Below are 16,573 nucleotides of genomic sequence, written 5' to 3'. Positions count from 1 at the left end.
GTCAATAGATGTGATAGATGTCTATGTATCTGCATGTGTCCTCACTGAAGGAGCCAAGGTTTGGCATGTGGAGGTCCATTGACAGGAATTCAGCAGGAGTCTTGGCTATGTCCTTCTGTACATGGCTGGCCTAAATTAATTTCATTAGTCTTTCACACATTTAAGCAATTTATTCACAGCTCTACAAAACCCTGTTAATATTTTAAAGAAATGTATATCTCTGCCTCATATTTTAAAGAAGATTTCCAAATGAAAACATTTAGAAAATATTATCCCAGAAGTGTGCCAAGAAAAAGCAACCTTGCATTTTCTAATGTGTAAGGAGCTGACCAGGTGAATTAGAACTTGCCACAGTGCTCTAATCTGTACAGCTCACATCTGAGATAATTTTCCAGATTTAAAATTAACCTGTTTTGTAATTTTTGAGAATTTTGTAGTAATTTTGTAGTAATTTTGAGAATAATGTAGTATTTTTTCGTAAATTACTCAAAATATAATAATTTTCTTTAAAAACATAATATTTTTGAATTAATCTTGGAAATTTAGAAGAATTTTTTAAACAGCTATTAGTTCAAGATCAAATAATTTCTTATTTTGCACCTTGGAGGTTGTTACGAACTTCTGCATTTCCATTAAGTGATCCTCTATTTTCTTCAATCAATGCTATTTAACTATTCCAGTAATTAATTAAAACAAAGAATGGTTCCTACTGTGAGTCTTACCTACACGCTTTTAAGTCTGCATATCAGAGGTGAGGATATGCTTGTAAAGTTTGGCATTTAATTAAGTTGTTTTGATCTTTTGTTCCTCTTTTTTGCACATATTAATTATTATACCTAAGAAGTCTAATTCAATTGTTTAGGGTGTGTTGATGATTTCATAATATAACAAGGCTTTGTTTCTTGTGCACCAGAGTTATTGTGTAACTGTGATCACAAGACACCCAGAGCTTTGTAACATACAATAAAAATATACTCATGAGCCAAGTTTATAATTCTGATTGTTTTCCTTGTAAAGTAAATATCAATAATTTGAATATGTGAATTGATTTCCTTTGTAACGACTACATTTAATATAATGGGACTAAGGTCAAAGCTTAGAGAAGGAAGAACTTTTAAATGGGAGAAAGAGATGAGCCCTACTTTTCACTGCATATGATTTTTTACAATTTTTGCCCCGTTCATTTCAGCAGGATTTGCTGGAGGTCATAAATTAATATGGTAATTTGGAAAAACAGTCAATATTCTTCTATAAATAGATCTGCATCTGAAATCTCTTTCCTAAGAAACTTCATGCACTGGATACAATTGTATTTTGAATCCTCTGGTAGTCTTGGTTTTGGTGATTTTGTTTCTATTTCCCTAGGCTAGACTGAAATCCTCCCTACCCACACGTATTCCCACCTATCCCACAGGTTAGTGAAGCTGTTTGGAATGCATGGCAGTGGACAGTGTACCCATCTTCTGAGAAATATCTCTAAAAGGGACTATGGAAAGGAAGCTTCTTATGAAATAGGAAATTTTTATCCAAATAGATGGAATCAAATTGAGCCATATAATGCTATTGCATTAGGCAGCATAATCAGTAATTACATGGATTTTAAAAATTAATTCTCACTCCATTGAACTAGCCCCAACTCAAAATCATTGGAAGTTTTACTGAACATTTTCTAAGATGAAGCATTCTTTGAGTTGACTTTTGCTGGCCTTTACTAGTGTATTCCATGAACTAACTAGAAAAGTACAGTGATGGGTCATAACTTACCCTGCGGGAGATATATTAATATGGAGTGAGTAAAGGGCTTGAGATTTTTGTTATGCTTTGATCCATACTAACTCTTTAGTACCTGCCAGGTTCACAATTAGTGTGTATTTTCTCATCTGTATATTTTCTAGCCTTATTTCCAAGAGCTGAAGGGAAGGACACAGTAAGGTACAAAACTGATCTGAAATGCCTGTAAACCTCAAGCTCAAAATTTGAATCTCTATCCTTCATGGAATTTGTCCTGTTTCTTTCATGATGTCTCACCTATAAAACCAAACGATTTGTTTTTGCCTTCATTCACTACAGTTGCTAGTTGTCCATGTCACTCAGTATGAAACTATATCCTTACCTTTCAGATAAAATAATATTGTTATTATTTTGCATAAAATACCTGGTTGAATTTTTCATTATCCAAATGTATATGAGATGTATTTCAAAGGGCCTAAGAGAATGTATTTGAATTTTTTCTTAGATAGAGGAGCTTCTCCACTATTTAGGATATTAATTTATGTAATACAGGAAAGGAATTATTTTGATGTTGTAAAGTTTTCTTTCTTCAGTACATTTGCATTGATGTTTAAAATTTTTTTAGTCCAGATAAAGCAGTCAATTACAGTGCTATGTATCCCTGGTTATTCTAGTAAATTCCCCAGTTATTCTGGTAAACTACCCTAAAGTTTTCCAAGTTTTACAAGGAATATATTTTCTTTAGGAAATACCATGTAAAGTGGTCTTTTTGGACTCTCGCGCATTTCAATATTTTAAGGTTTATAAACTGCTTTAGAGTTGTTTTGCTTGAATATAAAGGAACAATTAACAATAATGAGATCTCTTCATATTCATCATAAAATATTCTCCAAGAAAAGCACTCTCTGAGTGGAATTGTCCTTGTTCTTTGCTAATCTTGCATTTATTAGTGTAGGGCTGCTGATGACTCCCATATGGGCATGGTGTCCTTCATATTCCAGATAAGTGCCACAGAGCAGACAAGGGATATTTTTCCATTATTTGGGTAAAAAATAATTCCAAGAATTATTATTGTCTTGCTTACTTTATTAGAGGTTTAGATGATAATTTGCCAGTGAGTAGACTTATCCTTTTTTGTTAATATTTTTATTCAGGCATGCCTTAAATCAAAACTCTTGTGGAGGCATTGTGCATGCCATGACCCTTATATATTATGTCTTTCTCCTTGTATGTAAATAGGTAGCCAAACACTGTTGAAAACCTTTCTGGGCAGCAGTAATTGGAAATACATTTCTACAGAGGCACTTGTGCACTCCTAAGGCCTTCATATATGTTGTCTCAAATATAGAAGAGACAAGGATTGAAAATCTTTATTAGAAATATAATTGCCATTCGTTTTCTATTAATGATGTTTTATATTGCTTGCCTTGCAAACAAATGTGACCCCATGAGTATTGATAAAGTATTCATCTACATAGCTGACCATTGTTATTCTTATTTGAAAAAAGATGTGAAAGAGCAACAGCAGGCTTGTCATCAAATGCAGTCACAGGGTAATTTTTCAATATTGAAAATATGATCTAATAGAAGGCACAAAAGCTAAATTCCAGTGCAATGAGCAATGGTTGGACCAGCAATTTTTCATAATGGAGGAAAATACTGTTAAAAACAAAGCAAGCAATGACCTATATATTGATCCTGTATGCATGAATCAATGTATGCATGAATCAATCATGTAAATGTTAAAAACCTCGGAACCTTGTTTATAGTATAATAAAGATTATTAATTTAGCTACAAAAGCCTAAATTACAATTCACATTTGGATATGCAAAGCTACACAATGGCGCTTCATTATTATTCAAAATTACTATAGACAATGTTCAGATCTTGATATCGTTTCTTAAAACTTGACCTATCTAGACAGCCCTTGTAAACACAGTCCAGTGGATTTTCATGCCATTAAAGCTGCTTAATTTTTAGTTCTGTGCTTCCCCCTACTGCAATATTCTAATTATCCAATGACAATACTTACTGCATACTCCTCCTCATAGAGTAGCTAAGGGAGAATCCTTTATAACTGAAGAAATTTATTGCAAGTTTACAGATTAAACATGAATAAATTTAATAATTTAATAAATTTTCAAACATTTTAAGACAACAAAAAATTATCTCTTTCTTACTAAGCCTTTTTTTTTCTCTAAGTTCTCCAAGAAGGTCTCCATCTCTCACCTACCAGCCCAAAAGAGCATGGCACACTCCCCCACATCGTTTGAACTGATGGCACTTGCCTGCATAGCTGAGGTTTTTTTCCATCCAAATCAATCAGAAATCTGCTCCAGAGTACAAGCCTTGTGCTTCTCTGAGGTCTGCAGCAGCTCTAAGTGACACACATCTCCATGCTTCTGTAGCTGAGCTCTGTGGTGCTTCCCACAAATCTGCTTCCCTCAGATCGGCTTTAGCCACTCTGCTCGGAGAGCCTGCAGCTCCATTCATTGTGAGCAGTAGGGTCATGGGGAGGAAGAGGATAAAGAAGAAACAAATAGATTGATATGAGTGATTTTGAGAAGGGAGAAACAAAATCTGCACAGCAGAGCATTTTTAAGCTTATTTTCTTGCAAATTTGTGTTCCCTCTTGACAAAGAACAAAAAAACCATCAGATTTTAAATAACACATGACTGGCTTAAGGAAAAGGCAGACAGGAATTTCATATCTTCTCCTTAGCAGGTATAAGCAGCCATTTGTCCATGGTGGCCAGTCATTACCCAAGCAAGAGATGTTTTGGAAGTGGAACAATTTCCTTGCATAGATATTTAAGCAGGGTGTAGAATTAACTGAAGATTCAAACACAATTCAGCCTCTAAAATTAATTGTACTTGTCAAGACTGTCTTCAGAACTCCCTAATGACAAGAAAAACTGCATACAGTTAAAAAAACAATCTAAGTATACTTAGAAAAAAATCAATGGACAGTGGATGTGTTCTTTCTGGACAGAAAACTAGAGAAGGTAATTGTGAATTAAATGCAGTTAAATTCTTAGTTGCATAGAGAAGGTGTATGAGACAAAGCTCCAGCTGTGTCTTATTTTCATAAGAATCCAGGACTGTAGCTGGTGCTGCAGGCCTCAGTTTAGCACAATTTACTGGATGCTTCTTAGTGTCCTTGACAATATAAAGAAAAAACCAAAGAAACAAACAATAAAAAACCCCAAAGCTTCATTTATGCTGATATCACTTCATCAGTATGTTATTGGCATGCTTACACAGTGTGATAGACCTAAGCTAATCACATGCAAAATATTAAGATAGATGCTGAACAAATGTGTTTGCCTCCCAAAATGTAATGACTGTATGATGCTTTAAGTGGTTCTGATTGTGTTGCTATTAAGGTTGCTTTACATTTTCCACTGGAGCACTGTGTTCTGTTGTCATATCCACACTGAACTATAACCCTTTCATTGATTGAGACAAGCGCAATCACCGGATGCTGAGTCCAACCCAGTGAGCAATATTTATATCATTCCCATCAGAAGGGTGTGTATACGTACATAGTTCAGCACTTGAATAATCATTCCATCAGTGTCTTTATGCCTCTGCAGTTTTAATTGTGATGATTGTCTTAGTATGTTGTTATTTGCATGTCCCCTCACACTCATGTAATGGTATTTATGTACTTAACTAATGCATTTTTTCTAGGTAAAAAGTTATTTTATGACTAAAGCTGTGATGAGGAAAAACCCCAAACAACCCATGGGTGGAACAAAATGAGACCTTTTGTGAGTAAAGGGCCATGAAATGACAGAAGATCCCAAATGCTTATTGTCTGGGGAGGAAAGTGATTTATAATGTATGCTGAATTAATTCATGGTTTGAAAATGAGCAAAAGGGTGAGGTTGATTGTTCCTGGACTGCTTTTGTTAAGAAATCTGGCATTCTGCTCTACATAAGTATATGTGGTGACAGGACCAGGGGAAATGGATTCAAACTGAGAGCCAGTTTAGATTAGATATCAGGAAAAAATTCTTTATTGTGAAGGTAGTGAGGCACTGGTGCAGGTTGTCCAGAGAAGTTGTGGATGCCTCATCCCTGGATGAGTCCAAGGCCAGGTCAGATGGAGCTCTGAGAACCTGGTCTAGTGGAAGGTGTCCCTGCCCATGGCAGGAGGGTTGGAACTAGGTGATGTCTAAGGTCTCTTCCAACCCAGACCATCCTATGGAAGGGTCCATGTTTAAGTGACTCCTATATGTCACATGATTGGAATAGTCCCACAGCGCCAGAGTGTTTTGCAAAACATTGAGAGCCCAGGAGAAACAGGCAGATAGTTGTCATCTAAATCAACGGTTCCATCATTGGGTTTTGTTTGGAAAATAAATTTTTTTGCTAGTGGAATTAGGTGAATAAACTAGTATAGTGTAGCAATGGAACTTTACATTGGTTTTGTTTATACAAGAAAGTAATCAACCCATTTCTTTCATTGCTTTGTAACAATAAAATTACAGTCACAACAACTGTTAAACTGAAACCAGTTGTTTCATGAGGAGGGCTGATTCTAGGGTCTAATACTTAAGATAGATATAAACAATAGTAATTTTAAAGGAATTTTGCTCAGCAACAAAATTTTAGGTGTGTAATCCTTGGTCGTCTAGTCTCTTCTACATTTCCTGACCAGAAAACATGGTGGAAATATAACCTAAGTTATTTGTGTGGTTAGTAGAGGCATGTAAGGCTATATGACAAGATATGTTTCCAGAAATCTGTTTTAAATTACTCCTCTGTCTAAAGCTAAGTTGTCTGGAGTAGGATTTTAAGGTTGAAATTTACCTCCTTGGGATCTGCATCCCCAAAGCTCCCCATGTTACACATCTAGAACTGTTCTTTCAAGACCAGAAGGTAGTTTGTTTTTCAAAGGCGCATGTGGAGAAGAAACCTCAAGGTTAAGTGTGGGGTTTTTTTTTGCTGTAAACACTCTCAGGATGAAAAGGGACTGAATATGTTTTCTATTTGTAGTGACCACTCTCCCTTCTAGGCTATTGAACCATCTTTTTCTTGCATTCATTATGAAAGAATATTTAGCTGTATTTTCATTGAGACTAAATTGCATGCATATATTATGTATATTTTTCTTCCACCCCCTGGGCTGCACCCTTCAGGATTTAAGATATTCTCTGCATAATTTTTGGATTCCTATCAAGCTTAAGACAAACTAAATGAACTGCTAAAACTGGAATAGTTTTGAACATGCTCTGAAGCAGACTCCTAGATCCTAGAGGAATTGGACTAAGTCAAACAAAGAAATGCCTCTGTGGTTAGATGGTGGAGAGGATAAAGCATTTTCAGTCATAGTTTTAGACTTTTCCGCATCTGCAGTTGAATTCAGGGGAGAAAGGGTGGGTTGTTTGGGGTTTTTTTTTAATGTTTTTAACAGTGAGTGTTTTTCACAGCAACACCCAAAACTTTGAGAGACATAATGTGCAACTTGAGACAGACAGAACTCTTAACTGTGAAGATTTGGTGTTATAAAAGATGGGTTGAGAACCTGAAATATATATTTATCCAAAGGAAGTAAAAATCCGCTTGCATTTTTTCTCCTGGAGACTGTCTTTCTCTCCCTCTGTAAAATAACTACTTTTGGCCGTTTCTGTTCTCCTATTTATCTCAAATGTATCAGAGAAAGGAAAGCAGAATACATCTTCTTTTGTCAAGGAAATTACAGATAAAAGTTTCAGTCTTGGAGTAATCTTTTAAAATTGGCCATGGCCAAATTCAACAGTGCAACCCAGCCCAGCCAAGTACTTCGGTATGCACATAATTTTCTTCACGTACTTAAATCCCTCTGACTTCAAGAGGATTTAAGCAATGTTTAGGTGCTTTGCTGCAACAGTGTCTTAAATTGGTAGATGGAAAATATTAGACAGAGAAAGGAAGGCAGTCTCTACTGGTAGATGCCTAAAAATTGGTTTGATTTTTTCAGACAATCCTAAATTCTTACTGTCTCAAATTTTCTTTTATTCTTTTGGTGCCTTTTTTCAGAGCAATTTTGTGCTCTTTTTTTTTAGGCTCCTCAGTTATACACCACTCCCAGTCTCATTCCAAAAGCAAAATAAGAGATTTTCTAGTCTGATTTCAGCAAGCAATCTTTCAGCAATTGCACATGACAGAGATAATTTCAAGGCAAATCAGACATACCCTAAACAAAAATGGATCGATCCTGCAAGAACCCACTTCCAGCACTTAACAAGGTAAATAGAGACAATTGCTAATAAGTTCTTTTCAAAAGCAGTTAGGTGCTAACCCTAGTGAAAATAACTGAAGACATTGAAAATTGTCACCTGAAAAATGTTACCTTATGCACAGTCTTTTGGGTTTTTAGTTGGCATAAATAGAATCCTCTTAATGTAATGACTGGTCTTTAGTATAATAAATTGTCATTCCACTTTACTGGCAAAAATATCATGAAGTGTTAAGATGATTAATGTGACTGTCAGGTGAAATATTCATAAATTTAGCTGACCTACCGTACATAAAAAGAGATGATAATATGTTTCAAGGTTTATGTACTTCATTTGCTTTGGAAAACACAGCCTCTGACTTGAGTAAATGCATGCTAAATTACAAATATCAAGAGAAAGGAAAAGAGTAAAAAACCCCTGTGTTCTTTCTTTCTTTAATTTTCTTTCAAATCAATCTTTAGAAACAGATCCTTTTACTATGTGTTTACTTAGTCCTCACCCTGATCTGAATTTTTGGACTGCACAGAAGTTATTAATTAAAAAGTTAATAATTGAAAATGGTTTTCCATTAAAGAAAATCCATGGATCAAAAGAGAGGGAGAGGTGATATTGAAGTGTCCTGTGAGCAGAGCTCAGCTCTGTGCTGTTGCTCTTTCCCCATTGAGGAGAAGGAACTTTCAGCACAAAGCCTGGATGTGTGGCTCAGATGAGAAATGGAGTGCAAGCACAGGCAGCTGACGTGGGCTCACTGCTGGCCAAACTCTGCCTGTCAGAGCCTGTCCTCAAGAGTACCTTCTGGGAGAACAACATTTCTCTTCTAAAGAAGCACTCAGAAGTGTGTAAGGCATGTGGAGGACTCACTAACTGCATCAAGAAAGCAAACAGCACGTTTCATGTGGGCTTTTTCTTCCAAAATATTTTTTCAACTAAGTTAGGAGCGTAAACAGCAAAAACTCTGTAGGTGGGGTGCTGTATGCCATACCTGCACTCAGTTTCACCTTACTTACTCTGACTTGGGCTTGCACTACATACCAGCCTGTGTATTCCTGATCTTTTCCCAGGAGATTTAACATGTCAGTGCAATAGATAAGGTGATGATTGCTATTTTGAATGGCACTTTTGGTTTTCCTTTTTCCGAAAATGCTGTTGACTTACCTAGTCGTTGCAGCTAGTCAGGGAGCAGCAGGATTAAGTAAATCTAATTGTTCATTTAATACAATTATAATTGTTTTAGATAGCCTGCTACATGGGTGTTTAAAATCTTTAAAGAATTTATCCAGGAATCATGTGGGAAAGACTCTTTTCCTTTTTGGCACATTTTGAATGCTATTGATAAGTGTGAAACAGTTCTAAGCATTTATTGGAGTGCTGTGCTGGAGCTTTTTGTTTTCAGTATAAACTGATGGAGATCAACAATTTTTTGATACTCCTAGTACTAAGTGCTTATAAAGTGTTTATATCTATAATTGTGTCAAATTATGTTAATGAAGCACTGAAAGACACTAGTAGATTTAAGTGCTCAAAAAGTGCATTACTCTGAGTGTCACCTAGGGGCTCTTCACATCAGACACTTGGGGGACAATTTTTTTTCTTCCAAGCACCTTTAGAGCACTATGTCTTAAAGTGTCTTTCTAGCATTAATTAATTTTTAAAAAGTGAATGCCAGGTAAGCACACATGATTTATGCTAATCTTTTGAAATGCAAATGTATTTTAGACTAAAATACCCTTCTCTTTTTACAACTCACTGCTTTCCTCCTCAGTTGTTCCCCACACCTTTTCTTATTGAGTATTCAACTGCTAAAAACAGTCATGGGAGAGGCAGGGAATTAACTTCATTAGTAATAATTAGGCAGAAGTGAGAACTATTCAAAGGATCGAATACCCAGACTAGATTATCTAATAACCTAATGAATAAAAGTCATAGCAGCTCAAAAAAAAAATTGCTGTACAAACCTGAGGCACTTTGCATTTGTTCTTCTGCCTGCCCCTCTCCTCTGGGCTGTTCATGACATTTCTGCTGTAGGTTGGTAGAGTGGCTGTGGCTGACAAGAGTTATGGTTTCCTTCCAGTGCTGCCTTGGTCATTAGCCATGGGTCAGTCGTGTGTGTGATCTCCCAAAGACTAAATGCTTTGGCCAAGATGATCAAATAAAGAAGGAATTTGTGCCCCCCACTGGGAGATTGAATGCCATTACTGTTGTGAGGTGGAAGAGCTTCATATGGCACTATAGATATTTAGTATGAGCATAGAGGAAAACAAATACAGTTTCTGAAGAACAGTTTGAAGACAGAGACAGCAGCACCAGGACACCAAAATTCAATACATGCTGACCTGAAGAGTTTAAAGAGATAAATTAATAGAAAAAAAATGGTCTGATCAAAACCAGGAATTTTTAGGATGAGGATGATGATGATGCTTATTATTATTATTAAATGTCCTACTTCAAGGACTATTCCATATCATTATTTTATGTGTGGGGATAACAATCCTTACATTACCTAATTCTGACTAGAGCCTAGTCAAAATAATTGAAATTATTTTTTTCACTTTTCTGAGAAACTGTATTTAATCCCTATGTCAATGTGCTGAGAAAGGTAGTAATGATATATCTGAACTTTAAATATCTTTAATCTTTCTCTTTATCTTTCATTCTTGTTGCACAGCCTCAGCAATCAGATTTCAACACTCCATTCCTCAGAAAATCTCACAGATTTAGAAACCATGGTGAGATAAGATTCTCCTTTGACCCAGAGGCACATTCAACTATGCCTTTGGAAAGTTTTTTAAATAGCAATGTCTATTGAAATTTTCTAAATACATAGATTTCTATTTGGCAATGACTAGAAAATATCAGACAGGTGGCAGGAGTCCACAGGAGTGTAGAGGTGAATGAATTGTGTACTCCAGGTAAAGAGATATCCCAGTCAGTCCTTACTGGAAGCATTATCAAAAAGGATCTTTTAAGCCTAGCGTTTGTAAACTGAATTGTTCTTAGCTTCATTCTCTAGGGAAAGATATCTATTTCATAAGTGTCACTCTAAATGTAGCAGGAGTGAGGAAGCCAAGAACGGGGTAAAATTGAGCTTGTTTCACCAGTTCAAGGTAAAAGACATTGTCAGGGCATCTGAAGCCTTTCCTGGCAATTGCTTACCCTGTATAAGTGTGGGAGCAGCTTTCACTGCTGTGCAAAGCAGAGAGCTTTATGCTCGACAGATCCCAATCCAGCTCTTACCTGCAGGTTGATCCAGTTATCGGTGAAGTCAATTACCAAGGGGCTGATTTAGAACGAGCAGAAAAAAGTCTCCAGAGTATCAAATGTAGAAAAGAAAATTTGAAATGTGATTAGTTTGAACTGCTATTGTCTGCTGTTTGGAAGGAAAGGAATCAGTGTTTTGATTTTCTTCTGTAAGGTTACCTATTATGCACCATATCCCTCTTTTCTGTCCTTCTAGCTACTTGATTGCCTATTTATTTGCAATAGTCTTCAGAGGTAATGAACAGATTAAATTTAGATAGAGGGCTCAGATTCAGTGTTGGCACAGCTCTGCTAAAATAAATGGAATTAGCCAGGAGAGTCAAAATACCTTGTGTTCAGCAACCACAAGCTCTCTGGACTGTTGATGACTCCTAAAATGCCTCCAGTAGATGCCAATGTGTGGTCATATGGTGCAATTTTAAAGGGCAATATAGACATATAGGTCTGAAAAGCAGAGTTTATTGAAATATAGGAGCTATTACTAACTAGGTGAAATAATATTCAGAATGAATAAAATTAAGCTTTTGGAAGAGGGACCAGTGAAATAATTATTTTTGCATTTGAGCAATGTTTCACTTCATAATGTGTTGGGGTTTGGTTTTGGGGTGAGTTGTTTTGGGGGGTTTTTTTGTTTGTTTATTTATTTATTTAGGGTAAAAGAAAACCGCAGTGATGTGAATCCAGGTCTTTTTAATATGGGGTACATACCATCCACTGAATGCTGTGAGTGGTTAGACAAATGGTATTGTTACTGTTAAATAAATGACTGCAATAGCCAACAGATAGCTTCCAGCATTGCTCCTATTGTACATGCTGCCGGTGTTTGCTAATTCCAGGGTACAATAGGTCTTGGAAAAACTCAAATCATCTAGCTGCCTTCCTGTCTAGGAAATAGAGGAGTGAGAAGCATACAAAATCAGGATCATTGAGTTCCAGATTTGAAGCCACAGTCTTACAGAGAGCAGGACAGAGGAGGGGCGCTAACAGGGTGAAGCTAAACAAGATAAGCTTATAGGAAATAGGAAACAAAGAAAATCCTGGGAGCAAAAAGAATGAAGTTAACTGAACATACATGCCATGATGTCCTGGCAGTCTATACCACTCGTAACTGCTGGCCATGAGGGTTTCTGTAGTATGGTTGTACAAAGCTGTGGCTTACCAGAAGTGCCTCTACACTTTTTAGGCATTCAGCTCTTGAATGCAGAAATGGTGAGTCTTCACTTTTTACTTCCCTATGTCCCATTTCTATGAGGGAATGAAAATTTAGCCTTCAATAAAAATGTCGTATTTGATGCATATCTTATGCTACAGATATTTTTTAATATTATGTTCATACATGAAATACTTGGCAATTATTTCCCATTTCTCTAAACTTGTATATATCTTCCCTATCCAGATGCTTAGTACATAAATCCAACAATGTGTTTTTCCCTCTACACCTACAGCAAGTTAGTTTTCATAAGCATGAGAAAGTGCCTCCAGAGAAAACACATAGCTGAGAAGAATTAGAAGACCAAAGGTAATAGATCTTTTAATTTAAGATAGAGCCACTTGCCATTTCTGTTCTTTTAAAAAGCAGTCAATTCTAATTATAGAGATTTATCTTGGATTAAGGAAAAAAATACTAAAGTAAGCACTGCTTCTTCTACTGAAACTCTAGTGTTAAGGCTTTTTTAAATGGGAATTATGTGTAGTACAGACAGTAAAGAGACTGCCATCAAATTTAGAATTAACTGTTTATGTGATGGAAAATTTGTTCATCTAAAACTATTTTCCTTTTAATTTTACACTGTAAAATTTCAAAAATAAGAGGCATTAGTGACAATTGCCAATGTTGGGAAAGAAAAAATGAAGTGAAGGAGGGGTTTTCTGAAAGAAATAAATTTCTATTAGTTCTTGAAAGGTAATAGTCAGTTTCACCCACAGAATATCATCATTCCAATGGAGGAAAACACTTGTGATCCATTTTAACTCAACTATTCTTAGGGTCCAATGCAAATAGTGTTTTTTCAATAAAAACTCCAGACACCTTGGCTAAAAAATTACTAACATGGAAAGAATCACTATGAGCACAGTTTCAAAGACAACTGTTGCATTTCCTTCTATTCCCTTTTTTCCTCATGTCCCTGAAATATTTTTGGTTTTATCATACATTCATCTTTTCTGGTAGTGTTTGCTCTCCACATGGAAATTCTTTAGTAGTCATCAAAATATCTGGTATGGTTCCCTGAGATAGCATTTATCATGGGACTGTATATCACTTTCCTTATCTGGGCTGCAGATGTGCTGGTCTATATTTGGAGACTTCTTTCTCTTCTGAGCTATCAAAAAAATCTATGAAAAGGGATGGGACAACAAAAATCAAGCTACCTCCAACTAAAAAGGATTCACAGCCTTTGGAACTTTCAAAATATTAAACTCTTCTTTTGTCCTTGTCACTCTCTTGCTGTAGGAAATGTAAGCTGACTTTGTTCAGTACAGTAAAAAATCAGCTTTGTGCCAAACTTTCTGGCATTTCATTGTCACCCACCTGGGGAGAAGGGCAAGGATGCTGTACTACTTCTCTGAAAAATCTTGGTATTGATACTGCACAGCAATACTTGCCCTCAGTTGGTTTCTGAGAAAGCAATAAATAATCAGAATATTCAGTATATTTTATTATGGATAGCTATGACCTTATCCTGAAAACTATAAGCCACTCTTAAAATATTTAAATTATCCTAAATTATCTTAATTTTTCTCTAAGTAACTTTGGTAGGGGGTGGGCACATGGCCAAAATAAGATTTTGGAATCAAATATTGAGATCTGAACAAAATCTATTTTGTCTTTCCATTGTTTTGTTAACTCAATTTTCCAACTAATATACTACTGAATAATTAAATGTTGTGTTCTTCCAACTGCAGTATACTTTTTTACTCATTAGCCTACATCTTAATACAAATATCCCTGAAGTTACATCTTCTTAAGAAAAGATGAGAAATCTCCAGGGAGGAACTCTTGAAGGATACCTACATGCACAAAAAAGAAATGATAAATATATATAAAAGATGAGTGAAAAATTGTAAGAAGTATATCCAAAATTATGACAATCTAAATGCACTTTAAAGGAAAGTGTGGCTAAGTTTAATTTCAATGTTAATTTGATGTAGTTTGCAGAGTATACATGACAGCTGAAAATCTGTCCATATTTTTTTTTAATTGAAGAACATGATGTAAAAAGGGACAAAGCAAACCAAGCAACTATCAAGCCTTGAGACAGTGTGATCATCCATTTGAATTTTTATGATAATGAGTGGAAGCATGTGCTGTACTTCCACTTGGCCATGCATGACCCAGAGGCTGCTGTAAGGATAGAAACAAGAGTGCAGAGTCTGGTTACTGAAATGTACTTTCATTAGACTGGACTCTGCTATTCTGAAAAAGATTTGACAGCATGGTGGGAGATTGTGAGGAGCTGGCAGAAGACTTCAGGCTCTGAATGAGCTATCTGAGATCTCCCTTTCTCCGCCACCAAAGCATCGGATGAACGCCTGGACCTATTTTGCAGCTGAAGCAAGGGCTACATCTTTGTGGACATTCCAGGAGACATCTATCAAGCACTAAAAAAGTCCCTCCCAATACCTATAGAAGTGCTGAGACCAGGCTGACCCCATGCAGGGGTGACATCTCAGCTGGACAGATCACCCAGCAGGAGATACCTGAGCAGGCAGTGCCAGTAAACATAATTGCAGCAGTTTTTTCTCCTGCAGCCTGGAGAAGAGTGTTCAAACATGTCTGGGGCTCTACCAGCAGTCAGTTGCTCTTGACCCCATTTGAGGGAATATTTTACTTTCTTTTAAAATAGTTTCATACATTGCTGCTATGCTTTCTCAAATTAATGCTGTGTTGCACTTCCATTTATTGAAACTTTCTTGTGTACCAAAAGGTTTGGTTTCAAGTGGGAATGTACTGACCAGCATGTGATCCCAGCAAAATATTTTTCTGGTTTTGGATGGGAGTGTTTTTCTTATTCAATTTTTAAGAACTCTGAGTTCTAAACTAGGCATTTCCTGCTATTGAAATCTTCTGACTGAGCACTCAAAATACTGCATGTACTAGGAAAAAACCAACTCTGGTAAATTAGGTAGTAGTGCTCAGTACTGTAGGCATTAGTAATCTAATTTGAAGCCATTAGAAATCTGAAAGAGTAAATACTTTAACAACGTGAAAAAAGGTTCCAGAGTTAATGAACAATTCAATCCATAACTGGCCTGAAAGAGAAATGTTGAATACTTTTGTTTAAGGTATTAGAAGGAGGCTTTGGTCAGAAGGAAAATTTAATGTATGTTCTGCTTTAAGTGTCGCTGAAAGGCTTCGTGGAGTGTGAACCTGCTGGTAACTCTTATCATTTGCAATTGAATGCTACTTTTACATATGACTAAATATTCCTGCATTATGGTTTGGTTAGTTGGTTTTTTTTTTCTTTTCAGATTGTTCCTCAGAGCATGATTAACTGTTTTACATTTCAGATTTACAAAGAGTACTTCAGATTTACAAAGAGTACTCTTGTTCAGTTGCTTCTTCAGCTTCTTCAGCTTCTTCAGTTGCTTGTACAGCTACAGTGTAAAAATGAAAACAAATTCTGGGCAGATCCAAGGGTTTATTCAGCTATTGAAATGCACCTTCACTAGCAAAGTATCTTCTCCTGGAACTATGACATGCTTCTTTAAAAAAGTTCATATTTTTTTTGTAAATGGAAAAGCCCAGATCTGTAGCAATCCTCCAATATTCTGTTTTTCATTTGTAGCAATACCAAGAGTAAAGGGAGAGGAACTGTTATTTAAGAGTCCGTGGAGACTGTTTTTGGTTATTTTCTCTAACTCACTGATGAATCTGCTTTTAGCATATGTGGAGAACAAAGCAGTTCAGATAATTCAACTTTCTAAACAAAATGTCTGAAAAAAGGCAATGCCTTGTGCAATTGCTTGAATAAGTTGCTAGTAGGAAATACTTGTCTAGCACACCAACTCTTTAGCTTGATTGTAAATAGCTCCAAATATCTACCACACTGAAGAATAATTTACCTACCAGTGAGGAGATGACACAGTATTCACTTTATTTATTTATTTATTTATTTATTTTCTAGAAAAATCCATCATGGATTAAGCAAGTAACAAGTTATTCACAATGGAAAATGTGTGAGCTAAAAGAAAAAGCCCAAAGGCTCCTCGAGGTGCAGAGTTGTTCGTTTTGCTCATTGAAAGCTCTCACGCAGGCATATTTGCGTGGTGTGCAGGGTAAGGACTGGGGGTGCATGGTTCTTCCTGCTCTGCATTCCCCTGGCTGGGGCAGAGGCATTTTGAAAAATACTTGTTA

General features: G+C 36.2%; 1 long non-coding RNA gene across 1 annotated transcript in view; it reads left to right on the top strand.

The window, feature by feature from the left end:
• Positions 1-7,791: 7,791 nt before the first annotated feature.
• Positions 7,792-16,573, top strand: part of LOC119704229 — a 29,588-nt gene continuing 20,806 nt past the window's right edge. Inside the window, exon 1 of the long non-coding RNA XR_005257876.1 lies at positions 7,792-7,968. This is a non-coding gene — a long non-coding RNA (uncharacterized LOC119704229). The remainder of the gene's footprint in view (positions 7,969-16,573) is intronic.

The sequence above is a fragment of the Motacilla alba genome, chromosome 8 (assembly GCF_015832195.1).
Source record: "Motacilla alba alba isolate MOTALB_02 chromosome 8, Motacilla_alba_V1.0_pri, whole genome shotgun sequence".
NCBI lineage: Eukaryota > Metazoa > Chordata > Aves > Passeriformes > Motacillidae > Motacilla > Motacilla alba.
This window is presented reverse-complemented; position numbering and strand designations above follow the sequence as displayed.